This window comes from Arvicola amphibius, chromosome 11, assembly GCF_903992535.2.
Source record: "Arvicola amphibius chromosome 11, mArvAmp1.2, whole genome shotgun sequence".
Classification (NCBI taxonomy): Eukaryota; Metazoa; Chordata; class Mammalia; order Rodentia; family Cricetidae; genus Arvicola; species Arvicola amphibius.
Genome location: NC_052057.2, coordinates 101,261,724 through 101,281,222, shown reverse-complemented (window position 1 = coordinate 101,281,222; position 19,499 = coordinate 101,261,724). Strand labels below are relative to the sequence as shown.

The 19,499-nt window shown below is 40.3% G+C and overlaps 1 protein-coding gene across 4 annotated transcripts in view; it reads right to left on the bottom strand.

The window, feature by feature from the left end:
* Plppr1 (phospholipid phosphatase related 1) overlaps positions 1-19,499 on the bottom strand; it is a 133,582-nt gene that overhangs the window by 71,467 nt on the left and 42,616 nt on the right. The gene's annotated exons all lie outside the window — the stretch shown is intronic.

Genomic DNA, 19,499 nt, shown 5'->3' with positions numbered 1-19,499 from the left:
ATAGTCTGCTTGAGATAAAGTGAAGTCTTTTGGATTTATTATGTTGGCAAAGGAAATATCAAAAAGGCCTATTTTAGACTCTGTCGTGTGATTATTAGTGTTAACTCTGATAAAGATTTATAATGAAAAGGAGCAAGTTGAGCAAATAAAAATACAAAATGTATAGATTGAGAAATGGGGTACCAGGAAGTGGAATAGAGATAAATAGATTAAGGAATAGAATAAAGGGAGTGGTGACCTCAAGACAAGATAACCCCCAGCTAATTTTTCAACTTGTGAAAAGGAATTAAAGAAAAGCTTAGATCCAGGTATGGTGGCACATGCTTTATAATCCCAGCACTTGGCAGGCAGAGGCTGGCAGATCTCTGAGTCTGATGCCAGCCTGGTCTACAAGTTTCAGGACAGCCAAGCTTAGGACATGAAAGACAGAAAACTGTTGAAGATGTAATCGAACAGGGATGGGGGTGGCATGTTACAGCTCCAGCAAGCAACAGAACTTGGCAGCTTCAGCCATGTGATTCTGGAGTTAAGGACAGAAGAAAGGGGCTGTGCAATTTGTCCCCAAGACTAAGGAAAGCCACCAAGACAAGGCATGTGTCAGAGGTTTCGCTAACTGGAGGCCTAAAGAGGTCATTGCATGAAGCTGCGAAGTTGACGCCTGGATTGCCTTGGGAAACCCAAGATGTGCGAGATGCCAGAGTCATGGGATACCTGCTGAGTAGAGCTGCTAACAGGGAGTGGAACCAGCCCAAGAGAAAGAAATATTTTGCTGTCAACAAAGCTGAAAGGATTTGGAGATATGAAGACCATCTTGACATCAGACATGGAGATGCAGAGTTTAGAATTTGCCCAGATTGTTTTCAGTCTTGCTTTGGTCCAGTATTTCCTCACTATCTCCATTTCCTGGGTTTTGGAATGGTAATGCATAACCTGTGCTATTATATGTTGGAAGTATGTGATCTGTTTTTTGATTTTGATTTTATAGAGGATTACAGATAAGAAATTGCATGAATCTCAGAAGACCCTAACTAAGACAGTGAATGGTAAGTATGTAAGGATTGAGGGGAGGAGGTGTCTATTTTTTGTTGTTTCTCTTGAGTATAGATAAAAGCCATATACTTTGCTAAAGATGAAGGAAATTCACATAGTATCTATGGGGTGAAGAATACACAGGAATAGTTTAGCTGCTCCGAGTAACACAGAAATGAGTAAATGCTCCTATTGCTTGCTATATTTGGATTTTTAGCAAAAGTCACGCTCTTGTATATTGATGCACACCGTTCTCCAATAGGAATTCTCTCAGGAACACAGCAGCCTGGGGAAAAACTGACGTGCCTTACACAGGACTGCTGTACACACTGCTGAGTGCCCTGATTTCTCAGGTGTTGCATCAATTCCCAAGTTGTTGCAAGGCTACCCAGGCTGCAGGTAATTTCTCTGAGGACTTTATGTGACTACCTAAATAAGCCACATGCTGCACCCTGCTGAAGACACTCTTTCATGTTGCAACAGACGCTGTCGTTAGTGATGCTGAAGCTGGCTTTCTACACGGTCTCCATGCTACCAGCACAGCTAGGGAGTCTCTCATTACACAATGTTTTTCTCTTCTACCTCTTACTTATTCCTGGGGAAAAGGGTTTACACTCTCTGTTACCCAAATACTGCTGAGCACATTGCTTGATAATAGCTTTTCAGTAAACATGTATTTACGGTAAATACATATGTTCCCAAGGGACCACTTTAGGTAATGTTAAAAACACAGTGTTTAGAGTAAAAAGAGACATCAGTTTGAATTAATATTCTGCTTCTTACATGTGGTATGGCAGTGGCATGTCACTGTACTGCTCTGAACTCCCATTTCATCATTACAAGGAAGGATGATAGAAGAGATTATATATAACTAACTTGGGTGATGCTCAAAACAGATACATCATTTTCTGCTTCCACTTGAACCATGAAGTGTCTGAACGACTGGTAGGGCTTCAGGCTGCCCCGCCCCTCTCTGAGATACAGAGGAACTCTGGCTTTTCCATGGGGGCTACTGGGGAGGACTCTTCAAATAAATGGATAGGTAATGGTTCTTGGTGCACCACTTGTCCACTGGGCTGCACAAATTCCAAGCAGAGGACACAAACTGGTCTATGGAAGCGATTGGTGAGTGGGAACAGGGGTACTGCTAAGTCATTAAAACTACCATGCTGTGAATATCATTGGTTAATAAAGGAACTGCTTTGGGCCTGTAGCAGAGCTATAGCGGAACAGAGCTAGGCAGGAAAAACTAAACTGAAGGCTGGGAGAAAGGAGGCAGAGTCAGAAAGAAGCTATGGAGTCACTGCCGGAGACATACGTGCTGAAAGTTTGCTATTAGTGGTGATGCACAGATTAATGGAGATGGGTTAAATTAAGATGGAAGAATTAGCCAATAAGAAGCTAGAGCTAATAAGCCAAGCAGTGAGTGATTTAGATAATATAGTTTCTGTGTGATTATTTTAGGGCTAGGTGGCTGGGAACCAACAAACGGCCTCCTTAAAACACTACCAAGTATAGGAGATGTGTGAATTGACATCAACGGATATTAACCCTCCCCTCCAGCACCTATTTCTGCATCTTCTGGCATCTTATCCTTAGTTTCCCTTGAGACACCACTTCCCTTCATTTTGGGCTATATAATTAAGAAACATTCTCTTTATCCAAGGTCCCATTGTTGAACCTTGATTAGGTAAGCCATTCACATGCCTAACCTTCTCTCTGCAGTGACGGCAGTCATATGTTTCAGTGAGAGCCAATGAAATACCAGAGTACCAGAGAGACAGAGTTGACTTTCTCTTGTCAAGTTATCACAAAAAAGTGTTTCTCCTTTTTTGGTGATGAAACATGACACTTTAAAACCCGAACTACTCACAATGAAGAGAGTCATTTGATCTGTTGTTTCAGTAGACAGAACCCGAGAAGATAGAAAGGGAGTTAAGAGCTCAGAAGTGATGGCAGAAGGAAGAACCCTAAGCAAATCCTTGGAACTTCTTGCTTAAATCTGTTCTATAACTTGTGTATGCCCAGACTTTATAGTTATGTGAACTAACCAGTCTACCTTCCGGATACTACTGCTAATTAAATATATAATATTTGGCATAGCCTATATTTGGTCACCCCTCAGTGACCAAAGGGATTTAATAAATCCCTTTTATAACTGAGGTGATGAATACGGAGATGACTTTTATAGTATTTATACAATAGTACCGTCTAGAAACCAAGGCCAATTTCTCACTCAGTGAACATCTGGCAATGCCAGAAGATATTTTTGGTGATCACATTTGGAGGAGAGCTATTATTGACATCCAGTGGAAACCAGGGAAGCCACTACACATCTTGTGATGCATAGCACAGTCCCTTAACACCGCCCCAAGAGCTACCCAGTGCAAAATGTCAAAAAATCCAGATCAACCATGAAACATGTCTACTAATGTCAGCAGAATATTTAAATCAGGTCTGGGGCTGCATTATTTTTGCCAAAATACCATGCAGAAGTGGAAAAAGGGAAAGGCACAATGGGTGAGCCTACCAAATGAGCCATAAGCAAGATGGAAGGATTTTTCTGACCTTCTTTAAAGGCTAGGATAATTCTGCCCTTCACCTGTTGGTTTAAAGTACACAAAGACAAAAGCCTGGCTGCGGAAACCTGCAGGTTTCTCAGGCACAGGCTTGGGTACCTATTAGGACTGACAGCAGTACAGCAACCAGCAGTACAGCATCACTCAGATGGAGATGGAGCATGGCCAGAAACGCTCCCTGCATCTTTAGCTATTGCGAGGGGAAACACAGCTGGGAAAGGCTGAGAACAGTTCACAAAGGGCAGAACAGCTTAATTCTGTTACCCAGTTACTGACCTCTGAAGTGGTTTAAAGCGCTTTAAAGATGTTGCATCTATTGCTCTAGGGTGAGGGTGTTTGCACATCCTGGCATGGTAAGGAGACTGAATACGGTCTAACAGAGAGTCCCGAGGGCAACAAGAGAGAAAAGGTAGGATAACGTCACCAATCACCATCTGACTTCTCAGGGCAGTAATAACTACCAAAAAAGTTGCTTTCACATTTGGACGTAAAGTGATTTTTTTTTCATAACTTTTCTTGGCACCACACGGCAGCAGTGAGTTAAGTATTACACATCTACTTCCCATACCTGAACTCAGTTACTTAGTGAAACCCCACAGGCCACCCTTCTCCCAGGTATCCTGTATCCAGTAACCCATTCGCTTGCAGTGAGAATTAAGGACCAGGTCCAGGAGATGTTTTAACAATAACACTCCTTGCCATGCCTGCACTGTGGGAGAAACTAAACGTCGGAGAATGTGTATGGCAGGGATTTAATAACTATTCTTCCTTCGGCTCCTGGCTGACTTCATTAACTCTCCAAGAGGAGTTGTTTGTGTTTGTATACCTGTTGGCAGCTTTAATTCTCGAGGCTCATCATCCTTCCCTGTGTTCATTTCCATTGTCTCAGTGACTCTGCTTAGCAACTTATTTTAAGGCGCTTCCTTCAGATGCCTTCCTTCTCTTTGTTTCTGTTAGTGCAACCCTTGAAACACGATTTTTGTTATCTCTGCTTTAAGAGTTCTCATTTTCTACTTGCTTAGGTTGCTGTTGTCACGGCATTTTAAAAGGCAGCTGTTAAAAGTTTCTTCAGCGGCACAAATAACATCTGGATGAAAAATAAGCCTTCCATTGACCATTATTTACTAATAAAATAGTAATAACATCAACAGCAGAAACATTTAATACCTGAAAGTGCTCTTCTACGCCACAAAGAGCCTCCAATTCACCCTTACAACACTCGGTCGACAGGAGACAGCATTATTTACGTCTCTGTCTACTAAAGGACCTTTGTCGGAACAGGGTCTATGGATGAAGCTGTGTGAGGAGAATTTTTGAGAACTTGTGAGAAAACCTCAAAGAAACCAGACTCTTGTAATCCCTATTCCTTTATAACAAGGCTTGTTCTTGGAGCGCACTTTTGTGCCCCTCCCAGGTGTAATAATACAAGTGGACTTTGCTTCCGATTACCCATCATCTCACCCACTATTATATAGATGATATTTCCAAGTGTGGGTTGCCCTCCTGTATACAGACTAAACTCATGTGAACCTTGCCATGATGACTGTATGCAGCTTGAACTCAAGTAAACTCTGCTCACATGATCTTGCTTAACCCTCAGAAGGCCCTCAGAATATCAAATTGTCTGATGCCCTGAAAAAGTTAGCTATGGCATGAGACTTTAGTCTCCCTCATTTTTTAGACTCCATGCTGAGAGAAAGGAGGTGGAATCAGGAGAAGCCATGTAGCCCCACCAGAGACAGATGCTAGACAGAACTTTACCCAGTAAGTCACAGCCAAGTGCTAATACACAGATTAATAGATATGGGTTAAATTAAGATGTAAGAGTTGGCTAGCAATATGTGTAAGTGATTGGCCAAGCAATGATTTAAATAATATAGTGTCTGTGTGCTTATTTTGGATGTCAGGGCGGTCGGGAAATGAACAAGCAACCTCCTACAACATTCTATCACATATATTATACTTGTATATTTAAGTTTACATTATATATTATATGTGTATGTATATATATATATCTATAAGTTTACATTATATAATATATGTGTAATTTAAGTGAAGCTACACAAATTGAGGTGACAATGCCCTGCCATAAATATTTAGCAAAAAAACCAGCATCAAGCATGTGTGAAATCTTTAGAGTTGTTGGTCAGGGAAGTCCAGGAGACACATTCCCTGAACAAGTTAGGCTATTGTCATTGTCCTTTGTGCTGACAAGATCCTGTAACTGTTGACAGCACACACTTCAGACACTGAATTGAGTCCTCTGGGACTGACCTAGAAGCCTGCTCATGGAGGACCAGCTCCCATCGTTTTGGAAGGAGTCACCATCTACCCACAACAGTTGCATTTGTCTTCTGATCCAACAACCACCTCATTGAACTTAAAGCCTGCTCAACAAGATGGAATTCTCGCCTAACACTGTAAAATTAGCTCACTACCTGTGGCTGCCAAGGTCACAGAACTTAGCAAACAACTTACTACTGCCATGTTCCTAAATCAGTCTAATTTCTTTCTTTTTTTTCTTATGAAAGAAAGCATTTAATAGGGGGCTCGCTTACATTTTCAAAGGTTTAGTCCATCATCATCATGATTGCATTTTTTTTCTTTTTCTGAGACAGAGTTTCTTTTCTCTGTGTAGCTTTAGAGTCTGTCCTGGAACTCACTCTATAGCCTAGGATGGTCTCAAACTCGCAGAGATCTGTCTGCCTCTTCTACCAACTGCTCTTCCTATAGAACTCTGTGAGTTTGAAGCCAGTCTGGTCTATAAGAGCTATTCCATGACAGCCAGGGCTGTTACACAGAGAATCGAAAAACAAAACAAAACAAAAAAGCCTAGAAAGATAGTGGCTAAGTGGATAAACTTGTGGTTTATTCAGAGGACCTGGGTTATATTCCCAGCAACCATATAGTGATTCCCAACCCATAATTCCAGTTTCAGGGATACCTACAGACTGTTTTTGAGGTAGGGGTTTGATCTTGGAGGGATCATGAGAGGAACAGGGGTGAATATAATCAAGTTAAAGTGTGTGTATTTTCAGAGTTAATTAAAATATTAGTTTAAAAAAGAGAGAATAGGTAAAATAGTGATGAAGAAGAGAAAATGGGAAGATATTGTTCCCATAGAATTTCAGGTTTATAAGATGAAAAAGGCTTTAGAGATCTGCTGTGTACCAAAGTGACTGCAGTCACCACTACTGAGCTGTACACTTAAAGATGGTTCCTAATTTAAAGTGCAATAAAATGGTATAAACATATAAAAAAACAGACAAAGTTTACACATTCATGCTAAATCTATACAACAAAGCCTGGATGTGTTAGCTGGGTCAGGTCACTTTGCCAGTACAATGATGCGCTCACACCTCTTGAATTATGGGGAGCTATTCACAAGCGCCGCAGGATGAACGTTTCCTCTACTGCAGGTCAAGATGTAATTTTCTTCAGCATCCCTACAGAAGAGCATGATTGATTCCTGAATGGACTTGAACAAAACTTTTTCTAATCTAATCCGTAGCCTTTGGTGACAGCAATCCCTAAGCCCCCTTCGCCAGGTTCTCTTTGTCACCCCATCCATCTCTCTACTCATCCCCTGGTTCCACCACAGAATCCTCGCAGGGCAGTCAAGAGTGAACAAACTACATTTTTTTTTTCAGAGATTGGAACTGTAGACAAACACTTCTCTGCAACACGGACCACAAGTCTTGTTCTGTGAACACAAGGAGTCAGAAGGCTGCCGTCTGAGATCCAGGACTGATGGAATATATTATTTAATACAGATCATCTCTCTTGCAGCATTTACCCTGTGGCTAATACTGAAACAACAGCACATTTGCATTGAAGTGCTTACAATGAATTTTCCTTCTGTTATGATTTTTTCAATGTATTTTTGTTCAACAGATCGTTCATTGCTTTCAGAATTTGATTGGAAGGGTGAAGCAACAGAAGGAGTGTGAAAATGAGTTGTTGTTTAAATGATATTGGGTTACAAAGTAACCTATGGGCAAAATGCTAAGTATAAATTCAGGTAATATAGGGCCCACAATGATTGGCTTAAATAATGGGCATAAAGCCTTACAAAAGTCATGCATAAATCCTGCCTTTCTATCTGTAAAATTGGTACTAAAATGTGACTAAAGGTTACGTCTGCTTATGACTTTTATACTGCACATGTGTTAGTTTCACATCTAGCTCAGAATTTCCACAATGTGCCTATGCTTATATTCCAAACACCCTTGTATGGAATTTACTACATGCTTGTTAAAAGTATTGGTAAAGATTATGCCATTTTCCAAATATTTAACATGATTTGATGGATTCAAGTACTCTCTTGATTCACTTATATTAATCAAAGGTTTAAAAGCTTGAGAGGTGCATGAAAATGGCTAAATGCTATACAAATTCTTACATTCTGTAGAGAAGTGGGATGCTAGCATTAAAAGGGTGGCCAGGGAGGATAATAAAATCCATGGTGCCTGGGGCTGGGGTGATGTTTTTGTTAGTTAAGTATTTGCAGCAGAAGCATGAGAACCTGAGTTCAAATTCTCTGTTCAAAACTGGATGTGGGCCCATGCCTGGGATTCCAGCACTGGATAGGTGGAGACAAGGGGGATCCACAGGGCTTGCTGGCCAGTCAGTTTAGTCAAATTGGTGAGCTCCAGATTCAATGAGCGACCCTGGCTCAAAACTAAGATGGACAGTAACTGAGGAAGACATTTGACATCGATTTCTGGCACACACACACACACACACACACACACACACACACACACTATACACACATGTAGAGATAAATTATTGCAGAACAGAAAAGAAATTAATCACCCTCTGGACAAGCAAATAGCATTTCTACAGCCCTTATTAATGGAAAGAGAACTAGGTGGGAAAATGTTGCAGTAGCTAACACCATAACACTCTTGTACTTGATCCTCACAACATACATCTTTCATTCCCTCTGTTATAGATACCTAACACATTTAATGAATGTAGTGGTTCTTGATAGTAGAGACTAATACACTTCTGACAGAATCTAGGGATACAACCAGAACCTGTAGTTGGAGCCTTAAAATAGCACATGTTCTTTTTTTCCTTCCTTCCTTTCTTCCATCCTTCTTCCTTCTTTCCCTCATTCCTTCCTTCCCCCTCTTTCTCTTTCTTTTTCTTTTTTTTTCCTTTTTTCTTTTTGGCTTTTCAAGACAGGGTTTCTCTGTGCAACTTTGTAATCTGTTCTGGAAATCACTCTGTAGACCATACTGGCCTCAGACACAGAGATATCTGTCTGCCACAGCCTCCCAAGTGCTAGGTTTAAAGATGTGCACCACCACTGCTGGGCCGTATGTGATTGTAAGAGAATATTAACTATAATTGACAAAGTTCTTAGATTATTATTAGCTATTAACTTGCTTAAGAATTAACTAAGAAGAATGAGGCTGGCAGCTTTGCTTGCCACAAAAATAAAAGAAATGTACAAGCATTTTAATGATTACTATTATGCCTTTCTAGGGTTCTGAATGCTCTTTGAATATAGGTAGCATTCTGAAATTTACTATTGGACTCTCAGAAATGGAGACATTAGAATGTAGGAGGAGACAGTGTAATGCAAATGATGTGATGATAGACAAATTGAACCTGATCCTGGCTTCCCCATTAGCAAGGTGACCATGGTCAATTTAATTCACCAGTATTTCAGAGCCTTCATCTATAAAATGGAGGCAATAATAGTACCATCTCATAGGATTGTTGAAGGATTAAACAAAATAAAGTTATATAAAATACTCAGCATAGCATACTAGCTATTCACTATTATTTTCTCTATAAATGGAAGTCTGAATTTCAGTTTGGATAGGAAATTACTCTTAACAAAGAAGAACAGAGCTGCTACCACAGCAATCCAGGTCCACAGTTAGAAGATAAAACAAACTAATAAAATTCAGATTTCTTGTGGTGGTGGTTTAAACAAAATGGGCCCATAGGGAGTGGCACTATTAGGAAGTGTGGTTTGTTGGAGTAGGTGTGGTTTTATTGGAGCAAGTGTGTCACTGTGAATTTGGTTTTTGAGGTCTTATATGCTCAAGCTACACCCAATGTGGTACACAGTTTACTTCCAGTTGCCTGAAGATGCAGAACTCTCAGCTCCTTCTCCATACCATGTCTGCTTGCTTATTGCCATCCTACCATGACAGTGGAGCAAACCTCTGAACTGCAAGTCAGCCCCAATTAAATGTTTTACTTTATAAGAATTGCTGTGGTCATGGTTTCTCTTCACAGCAATAGAACAATAGAACATTGACTAAGACAAATGTCCAGAATGGACAACACATTTATAGAATGTTCTTGGACCAAAGTACACATGAATGTTTTTATTTGTATTTGTGATAGGGGATAATAAACACCATGGGTCACTGTACAATGTCTCACGAAGAGGAAGAGGGTGATAGAAAGAACTTACAGATTTGGGTTTTGACAGATTCACCTGAAGGAAACCAATGAAGCAGGCTTAGCTCCGAAGTAGGAAACAGGGATCATGCGATCTCATGTGCGGAGAAGATGAGAGCCTGACCAGACTGGTGACTGGGAAGGCAGTAACCCCACCAGTGCACAGCATGAGTGTGTTTGCTATTTGTGGCTTAGACACTGTCATATTTTGTGTGTACTCAGATTAGCACTCAAAGTGGTCTTCTTTTTTTATTTTAATCTTCTATAGTCATAGAAAAGCCTTTTTGATGATGGAATCTATCTATGAAATTCTCTGTGTTCAAGAGGATGCCAAGGTCTAGGGTTTTTTTCCCAGATCCAGGCCAGGAGCTGGTTTTCCCCTGCTTTGAGTTATAATTCATTTTCTTTCTCATTGGGTAAGCAATCTCTTGTAAAATAGCCAGTTCTTTCTTTTCTGAATATTACTTCAATATCAGCATTTGAATCCCAAAACTAACCAGAGGCCCCTAAATCCATTATTATCATTCTGGCAGGAATGTAAAATTAAATTAAATTTAAATAAAATATGAAAAGATTCTCTATTTCCAAATGGGTAAAAATATAGTTTGCATTCTTCATTCAAGGTCTAGATTTTTAAATACCTATTTAAATAACTTTTTTTTTCTGATCACCTGATTTTGTTTATTTGAGGTAGGTTCTCACATTTTGGTCCAGGCTGGTCTTGAATTTTTTGTGTAGCCTAGGCTGCACAGCAACTCAAATCTTTCAGCCTCAGTCTGCCGAGTGCTTAGACTGCAACCGTGAGCCTCCCTGTCTGGCTAGAAAATGGTGTGAACAAAACTGATTCGCAGAAATGGGTCATATTCACAATCTCATCCTATTCATGATAAAAGACATTTGGAGAAAATCTTGATTGCAGACTATAAATTCTTTTATACTTAAAGTCCATTATAAAGGGTGAGAGAAAGATGACAAGCACTCCCTAAGAGGGCTCAGGAGAGTGTGTTTGAGAAAGGAGACAGAAACTCTTACTTTTCTAAGCTTTCCACAATGACCAGTTATAGGCTAGGCATATAGCCCAGAGGTAGAGGTTTGGACTAACATGCAGAAGGCCCATGTTCAATTCCTTGTACTAAAAACAGAAAAACAAATTAAGAAATAATTAAATACATACTGGTGTTTATTTCCCACTGAACCTCACAAAGTCCAGTGCCATAGATGATAACCCTAAGTCAACTTTAGGGGCCAGACATGAGCCCTCTGGCTACTGAGCCTCCTGGCATTAAGGACTTAGAAGTCTCAACGTTGCTTCTGTCATTATCAGTACATGTCCATGCTTCTACCACGTGATCCCTATTGTAGCAGCCGAGATTTTATTAATTTCTGTGAGATATGTGCAAATTATACATCACTACCTTAAAATCAAACTATTTTTGTTCATGGAGTATATTTGACTGAGTAGTTGCCGTTGCATATTTGACTGAAATCCTCACCATTCTATGGTATCAGGAAGTTTAACTGATGGTGACAATTTAAAGCCATTATGTATTCATGTATTAAATCTTTGGTTTTACAATTCTAAGAATAATTCTACATCTTAGGGAAATTTAAAGATGGGCAGGGTGGTGCATGCCTATTATCCCAGCACCTGAGAAGCAGAGGCAGGAAAATCACCATAACTTTGAGGCCAGCCTTGTCTACAAAGTGAGTTTCAGGGGAATGGGGTCTATATGTCAAGACCCGATTGCAAACAAACAGACTGATGGGCCAACCTAAGGGTTTATAGAACTAATCCCACCATGTGGGAGGCAGAGGCAGACAGAGCACTGTGAGTTCAAGGTCAGCCTGGTCTATAAGAGATAGTCCTGGGACAGGCTCCAAAACTACAGAGAAACCCTGTCTCGAAAAAAGAAACAAAACAAAATAAAAAACTCCCACAAAACCAATCCCTATACATCTCAGAAGGATTGCTTGTTATTTACATCTAGGCCCCATTGCTCCTGAACCAAGTTCTTGATTAACAATCACTCCACACATGAACAGTCTGCAGGAATCAACTCAACTCTTAAAGACAGAAAAAAATTAGAAGAGCAAGACTATATAACCCAGTTGATAGTAGAGATGCTATTTTTAATATTTCTCAAGGGAAAAATTATTCATGCTTATTCAGCACAATACATGCATGGCACACCTATGCACTAGTCAAGAAACATTCGCAAAGAAACAAGCTTGTGTTCTTGAATACCACGGATCTTATATTTTACCTATTTTTCTTCATATAAAACTTTCCACAAACTGAATAGAGAACATTGGAGTTCTCAAACATCTGTGTATGTCTGACTCACGTGAAGATCTTCCTAGAACACTGGCTGCTTGACTTCCTGTCCTAAGTTCTGAAGTCAGTTTTGAGAATCTACTTTTTCAGATAGTTCTCAGCGGCTCCTGGCTATAGATGCTTCTTCAAGAGCCACAAATCAAATTCCTTCACTGTTAGTAGCTTCTCTGTAGCCTGTGGACAGGCTCTTCCTTTGACCAACATCCTGACTGTAGGAGTCACACAGTGCAGCCTGGAAACTTGTCACTCAGAACAACAGAGTGGCTGGAACTGCAGGCTTGATGGCCTTGGAACCTACCAGGTCTCACATCATTTAATCCAGATCTGTTCTGTCTGAAGCGGAAGGATATTCTAGACTATTTGATAAACAGTGATAAGAGAAAAATGAGGCAAAAAGAAACAAATGGCATACCTGGGTGGCAGGCTTTTCCTCTGGTCTGACCAAGAGCAGAACCTTAAAGGGACAGGTCTGTCTTTGTTAGTGTCAAGAGAACCAGTTACAATCAATTAGAATTTATGTGGGCATTTAGAAAACCTTTCCCAAGGTCCGATTATGATTTCCAATCTCCCTTTTCTGAGTAGTATGGAAAAAAACACTTAGTGGAATTACCTTTACAAATGTACTAATTTATTCTACCCTGAGGATATTATATTCAGTGATTTAGCAAAACTAATCTGAGCTAATAACATATGTTTACTAAGGAAATTTTTCAGTAGAGAGCTACTTAGCAGCTTGGAACAAATGAGAGTGGAGGCATAGAGATGAGAGAATAGCTGTCATGTCTAAAAGAGGTTATCGTGATTACAGAAAGATCACTCTAAACTAGCTAAAACACAGCAGTGTTCAGAGATTAAAGCAAATGCTCCAAGGCAGGGGAAAGTCTGCCCCTGCCAACAGCAGGAAGCTCACAGTAGGTGACAAAGGGTCAGCTCAAGAGATTGTCTCCATGTGTCCCCTGTGGATGGTCATCACTATGTAAGGAACGCCTCTCAGAACCTTGGGTTACATCCAATAGTATCAGGCCAGCAGTGACTGTCATCCACATGCGTCTGTCAAGGGAATATCGACTGCAGGCTTTCTTCTTCAGAAACCGTGGATCTGTTCTATGGACTAGAGTTGAAACCTCTGCAGCCTACTAAGACCGATATAAATGAGTAGGATTGGAAGAACATAAAGTCATAGGTAGTATCGGGACTTGGTTAATCTAAAGGGGATACATATGCATGTCGCTTAAACTCAAGACTGTCTGCCAGCCTCTGGAGGTTATGCTGTATAAGATGTGATCTCAGGGCTTCCAAATGGTGAAAGATTTTCAGAGTCTACCTTCTCGTGAGAAGTTGTTGCCTAACTGTTGAACACCACACTGAATCACCTAAACAAATTCATCTGTGGGTAGGAGAGGGCTTTAAGCCTTAAAATTTGGCACTTTGCCTGGGGCTCCCAGGTAGCCCTTCTCTGTTTTTATACTGTCTTACAAGCTCAGATTCCTTCCCCTTGTGCTTGAAGGCCAGGCAGGTAGATGAGGACTCCCTCAAGAGATGTCTTTTACCATTTCATATGTTGAGGTACAAGCCAGTAGTTAGAAGTTCCTGGTGAATGTAAGTGGCTTCTTGACACAGAGCTTGGTAAGGGACGCTGCCTTGAGGAGAAGAGGGTTGGAGTCCAAAGACCTGAGCCACCTTCCCTCACTCCTTAAACCACAAAGCCATATCAGGCACCTGGAACAATTTTTTAAAAAATGCCAGTGGACTCCAAGAAAGAGAACCTTTTACTCATTTGTTTTGAGTATGAAAACTGAAAATACCTGTCTATGCTTTGAGGGAAACTGAACCAGAGAATGAAAAGGTTAAAGACAGATCTGCTTTTATCTATATAAAGCACCCCCCCCCCCATTTCCTATGAAGGGCAATAATTTTGGATGAGAAAGTCAGTTCGATGGTTTGATTCCTCTTTAAAGCTTTATCTATTCATTTACAGGATCAATGTGCATTGAGTTTTATTTCTTTTTCATAGCTTTTAGATATGGAGCTTACGGTCTGCTGGAGAAACACACAAAGGAACAAAGCAAACACATAATTACAGACTGGAAAAAGTATAATTTGCAACATAATCAGGATAATGGAACCAAGAGAGGAAAATATCTTAGTATTTAACAGATGTTCAGCCCCCAAGCTAGAACAGAAAAGGGACAGTGGTGGCCCAGTTTGGAAGGATTATGAGGACACAGGAGTACATTTCCCCAAGCACTAGTTTGTCTATGGAGAGGTTGGCTCAGTTTTGCTTTATGCCCTTACTGAGTTCCTCTGGCTCTTACATTCTTTCTGCCCCTTCTTCTGCGATGCTCTCCTCCTGCAACAACCTCTGCTGACAAAGGGTCCAAATTTAAACTGATCCTTTGTCCCATTCCCAATGTTCTTGGCTTTCCAATGATCAAGAGATCCTATACAGCAGGTTTATGGCAAAAACACAGAATGAAAAGAAGTAAACAGAGTTCAAGGCTCCAGGAGAAGGCGTGGAGTGCAGAGTTGAACACATGGAGTTTTGGTTGGTACTTCAAACTTCAGGCATTTCATCTCCTTTTCAGATTTCTGTGTCATTTGATGCAATGAACTATATTTTAAAAAGTGAACTTCTAGGAAGTTAATCAGAAAGCTAGGGACACACACACACACACGTGTGTGTGTGTGTGTGTGTGTGCGCGCGTGCGTGCGTGCACACGCATGTGTGTGTGTTCCCTCCTCCCTTCAGGGGTTAGTGATGGAGCTCAGTAACAAAGTGATTGCGGAGTGTTAAGTCTGAGGTTCAATCTTCAACACCACGCAGAAAAGTCAGAAATACTTATGGGTCAGTAGGTTTCAAGCTTTTTAACATCCCATTGCTTTTGAAGAATAGTTTCACTCCTGCAAATCCTGTTTCCTAAGACTTTAATGCTCACATGTCAAAATTCCCCCTTAGAAATATGTTAGATGTTAGGTACCTCCCCTCCATGATTGTCTTCTTTTTTCAAAGTATTAGTTGAAATCTCTACAAGGAGACCATGCATGTCTTTCCTTTAAGAAATCATTTTTGTCTGAGTCTATAAAAACCTACACATAGAGGACACTCCTGTATCACTGATGGAAGAGTTAAAATGTGACATCATACCCATGTCTGTCATAGGGCCCAGCACCCAAAATTTTCAATAAATATCTATTTATTATATGTTGGTTTAGTAGAATATCTGGTTAAACATTTTTAAGGTCATAGGCCTGTTCATGACATGGCATTTATCATGTCCAAAGGGGACTGTCAATGTGGACTTAGTAAATGTTAAATAAGGAAGATGAAACAAAATGCTTTAATGCATCCATGTTCCCAAATAACAATGACTTTTGGGTAAATTATTTCATATTGCTAGTGTTTTTCTTTTACCCTACAGATCTTAAAATGTTGCTTATCTATGGCCTGTTCTTTAAAGTGCTTAATATTGTATCAATATCTCTTCCTGGCATTTTTTTTTCAAAAGAATTTATTATAAGACCTCCTCTAAAATATTTTTTTTCAAAGTCAGACATACTTGTCAACTACACTTAGCTTCAGTCGGGCAATTTAAAATGTAGACTTCTAATTACTTTCCCGGAATCGGTATTGCAGAGAACAGTCTGCCCTCTGCATTCTAATACCTTCTGCAGACCCTCATGCATATTAAGGTTTTAGAAATCCTCTTCCTGGCTCTCAGAGCAGGGGGAATTGACTCCTCACAAAGCTCACACTCGCTATCCCAGCACTTGGAGGGTAGGGATGATAGGATCAAGAGTTTAAAGATAACCACAGCCAGATAGTAACTTTAACGCCAAACTGGGCTCCAAGCTTACCTTCCTTTCCTTTCAGAGTAATGAAGCACAAATAGAATAATTAAGACACTTCAATTTTTATTAGAATATTTTAAAAACAAACTTAGTTTTATAGCATATATATGATGTGTTTATGTATATTCTGATATAAAATGTATTTTAAGAATTTTAAGTAACGGTAGCTGGTCATTGTTCTAGAACATTCCAGACACCTTTCTTCCTGTCTCTAAATTCTCTAGAGGAAATTCAACACCTGTTGAGTAAGTACTTCGTTCCTACTCATATCTGGGGTAAATATTATAAAATACCAGTAAAAAGGAAATAAGAAGCAAAGCCACACATTGAATTAGGAACCCTCATTGTACAACAGCCATATAGATACTGCAAGCTTTAAGAACTCCACTGTTCTTACAACACAAATTCACAACTATGGAGATTTGTAAAGAAAAGATTACAAAATCAGCTTTGAACTGATGAACACACTTCTCATCAGTAACGCAGATGCCTTTGTCAAGCTGAGTGCTATCTATTCACCCGCATTACATTTGGTGCATTTGAGTGGATTGAGTGAGTAGTCTCCTCTATGAGCAAGTTTGCAGGTATTAGAACATCCTGAAGGTGAATCTGACTCGAGGGTCTTCTGTAGTCTCAATATTAAAGAAAACCTTGGTTTACTAGAGACACTTAGACACTCAGCTCCTCCTGGGCTGACTCTTTGGGGTGGAGCTGTTCACCAAGAAGGATTATGGGTAGCCTTAGTTGGCAAGGCCTGACAGAAAGGCCTTCCTGTGGCTTTGCTTTCTCAGGGCATGGGGACCAGCTGCAGTGTGGCTATCATCAACCCGCTGGCTTCAGCTTAACATGACAAGCAGAGGCTCCCCATTAAAGGACTCAGGGAAGAAGGTCAGCGCCAGAGGTGAACAGTGTCAGTGTGGCATAGAATGTGAACTTTCCTTCTCTTTGGCACTGCATCCACGGTGACATCACCATTGCTGTGAAATCAATCCTTAATTTTCTCCTGCACAGTGTGAGAACAGGGGTTGTGTCCATAACAGACCATTCTGCAAATACAGACCAAATAGTATAAAACATGACATTTATTAGGCAACAAGAGTAACACTGGCTAAACCCTCAAACTGCCAACTTTCTTAATACTAAAAGATAGGAACTCATCTTTTTCTACTGTAATCTGACTGCCCTTCTGAAGCCAAAAAGGAAATTAAAAGAAACGCATCACTAGGGAAATCAAAACAAGGCTATTTTTGGACCAAGTTTAAGTTATATTCATGTCTATACACTATTAACCATGCCAGTCAAAAGACAAAGCACACATATACCCCTCTTTCCTCATTTCCTTTCTCTGTTCTGATCCCAGCATGGAAAACACACTCTGATTTGAAAGTAGCAATGAACATTTTTACAGAATAAAAAGATGATTTGTAAAACGTTCTCTCAATTCTGTGATTTTCCCTTATTTTGGAATAGAAATGACTACAGAAAAACTACATATGAGCATACACCTTACAGGAATAGATATGCATATTGCCCACACATCCAAGTATTTTTCTTCCAGGTTCTACTCTATCTATAGAATATACGTTTCCCTGCCTCGTTTTATAGGCTATTATGCTTGACAAATTTCAAATTTAAAGATGAGCCAAATGAAATCTAGAAGATTCAAAATGATTTTTTCAAGAGCACAAAGCCTTACCATCAAACAAGAATGACGATGAAAACCCATGTCCCCTGACTTCTAAACCAGAACCATTTCCACAGAATGAAAGTCTCTTACCTTAGACCAGTGGTTCTTAGACCAGCCTTCCTAACGCTGTGACCCTTTAATACAGTTCCTCATGTTGTGGTGAATATTGCTACTTCATTGCTGTAATTTTGCTACTATTATGAATTGTAATGCAAATGTCTATGTTTTCCAGTGATCTTAAGTGGCTCCTGTGAAAGGTTCAATCCCCAAAGGGATCACAAACCACAGATAGAGAACTGCTGTCTTAGAATTGCTGCTGAATCCCTTGCAGTTTAAATAGAAGGAATGAAAAGTACTTTGCCTACTCTGTAACCCCGGGTGGGATGGAAGACACAACTCTGCTTTACTAGAAGAGAAAATGCCTTGCACAGCGTTTAGTGGCGATACTGCCCCAATATTATTCAGTACTGACAGAGTCGATGCTGTGTAAAACACGTATCTGCAGGAGGTAAGTGAGAAAAATCAGTGGTTTGACGTCTCAGGGCTATTTGACATTCCTTCAAGTTCTTGGCGAATTCCATTCAATTCTGTACAGTCAGAGTTTATTGCAGCATACAGGAGAGGCGGCTAGCTCTTTGCCATAGTCACTTGCCATTGGCTGTTTAACTACAAGAATGACTTTGCCCGAGGTTTTTCCGAGGCTCAAGCAGTACTCAGGCTGGATACAGGGAGGACCAAAGTGGCTGTGAACCAATGTCCCAGGAGGAGAGCTGAAATAATACGGAGCCTAAAAGAAACACTCCAGCTTTCCTGCCCTCTGTTGGGATGACTCAGATTCTAGGCCTTCTCAAAAGTATCCAGTATATACTAATTCCTAGTTCTCCACAATGAGGACCTGCTTTGACTGCACCCTGTGTTTCCCTCACTCCTTTTCCATTTCCCCGCTTGCTGTGAGTTTCTGGATTAGCTCCCAGGTGAACATTGTTATCTTGGAGGAGTACCAAAATGCTCAGTCAGGGCATTACATATGCTATGTGCACTAGAGAAGCAGCCGAGGTCCTTCTTTCCCTTGGTATCATTACATAGACCTTGTCACAGTTTACAGAATGCAGGCTTGAATAATCAAACCAAAGGTAAAAATTTCATACAATTAGGACTTGTTTCCCAATGGGAAGAGTCAACAGACAGCCACCAAACTTGTTAGACAAGATTAATTGGCTATTTTGTATCTTTTGCTTGAGGAATGTGTCAGAACTATCTATGCTTACATTCAGTTCTGTCAAAATAGACTAATTTCTGTAGAACACAAACAAATCATACAGTTAAATTCTGTGTGTGCCATTAGGTTGATAAATCAGCCTTTACAGCTTCTACTTGAGCTAGCGGCCATGTGAAAGTCGGTCAAATATCTACCAGGCATCAGTTACTACCCAGATCCTGTAAACAATGCTTCCTTGGACCAACTGAGTGACTGGGAGAAAAAATGACATGAAAAGAGCAAGCTGCATTGAACTGTGTGATCAGATGCCTCCGGGGCTTCGCTGAACGGAGAAATGATGCATCATCACACAACACTTGTAGGTAGGCTGTT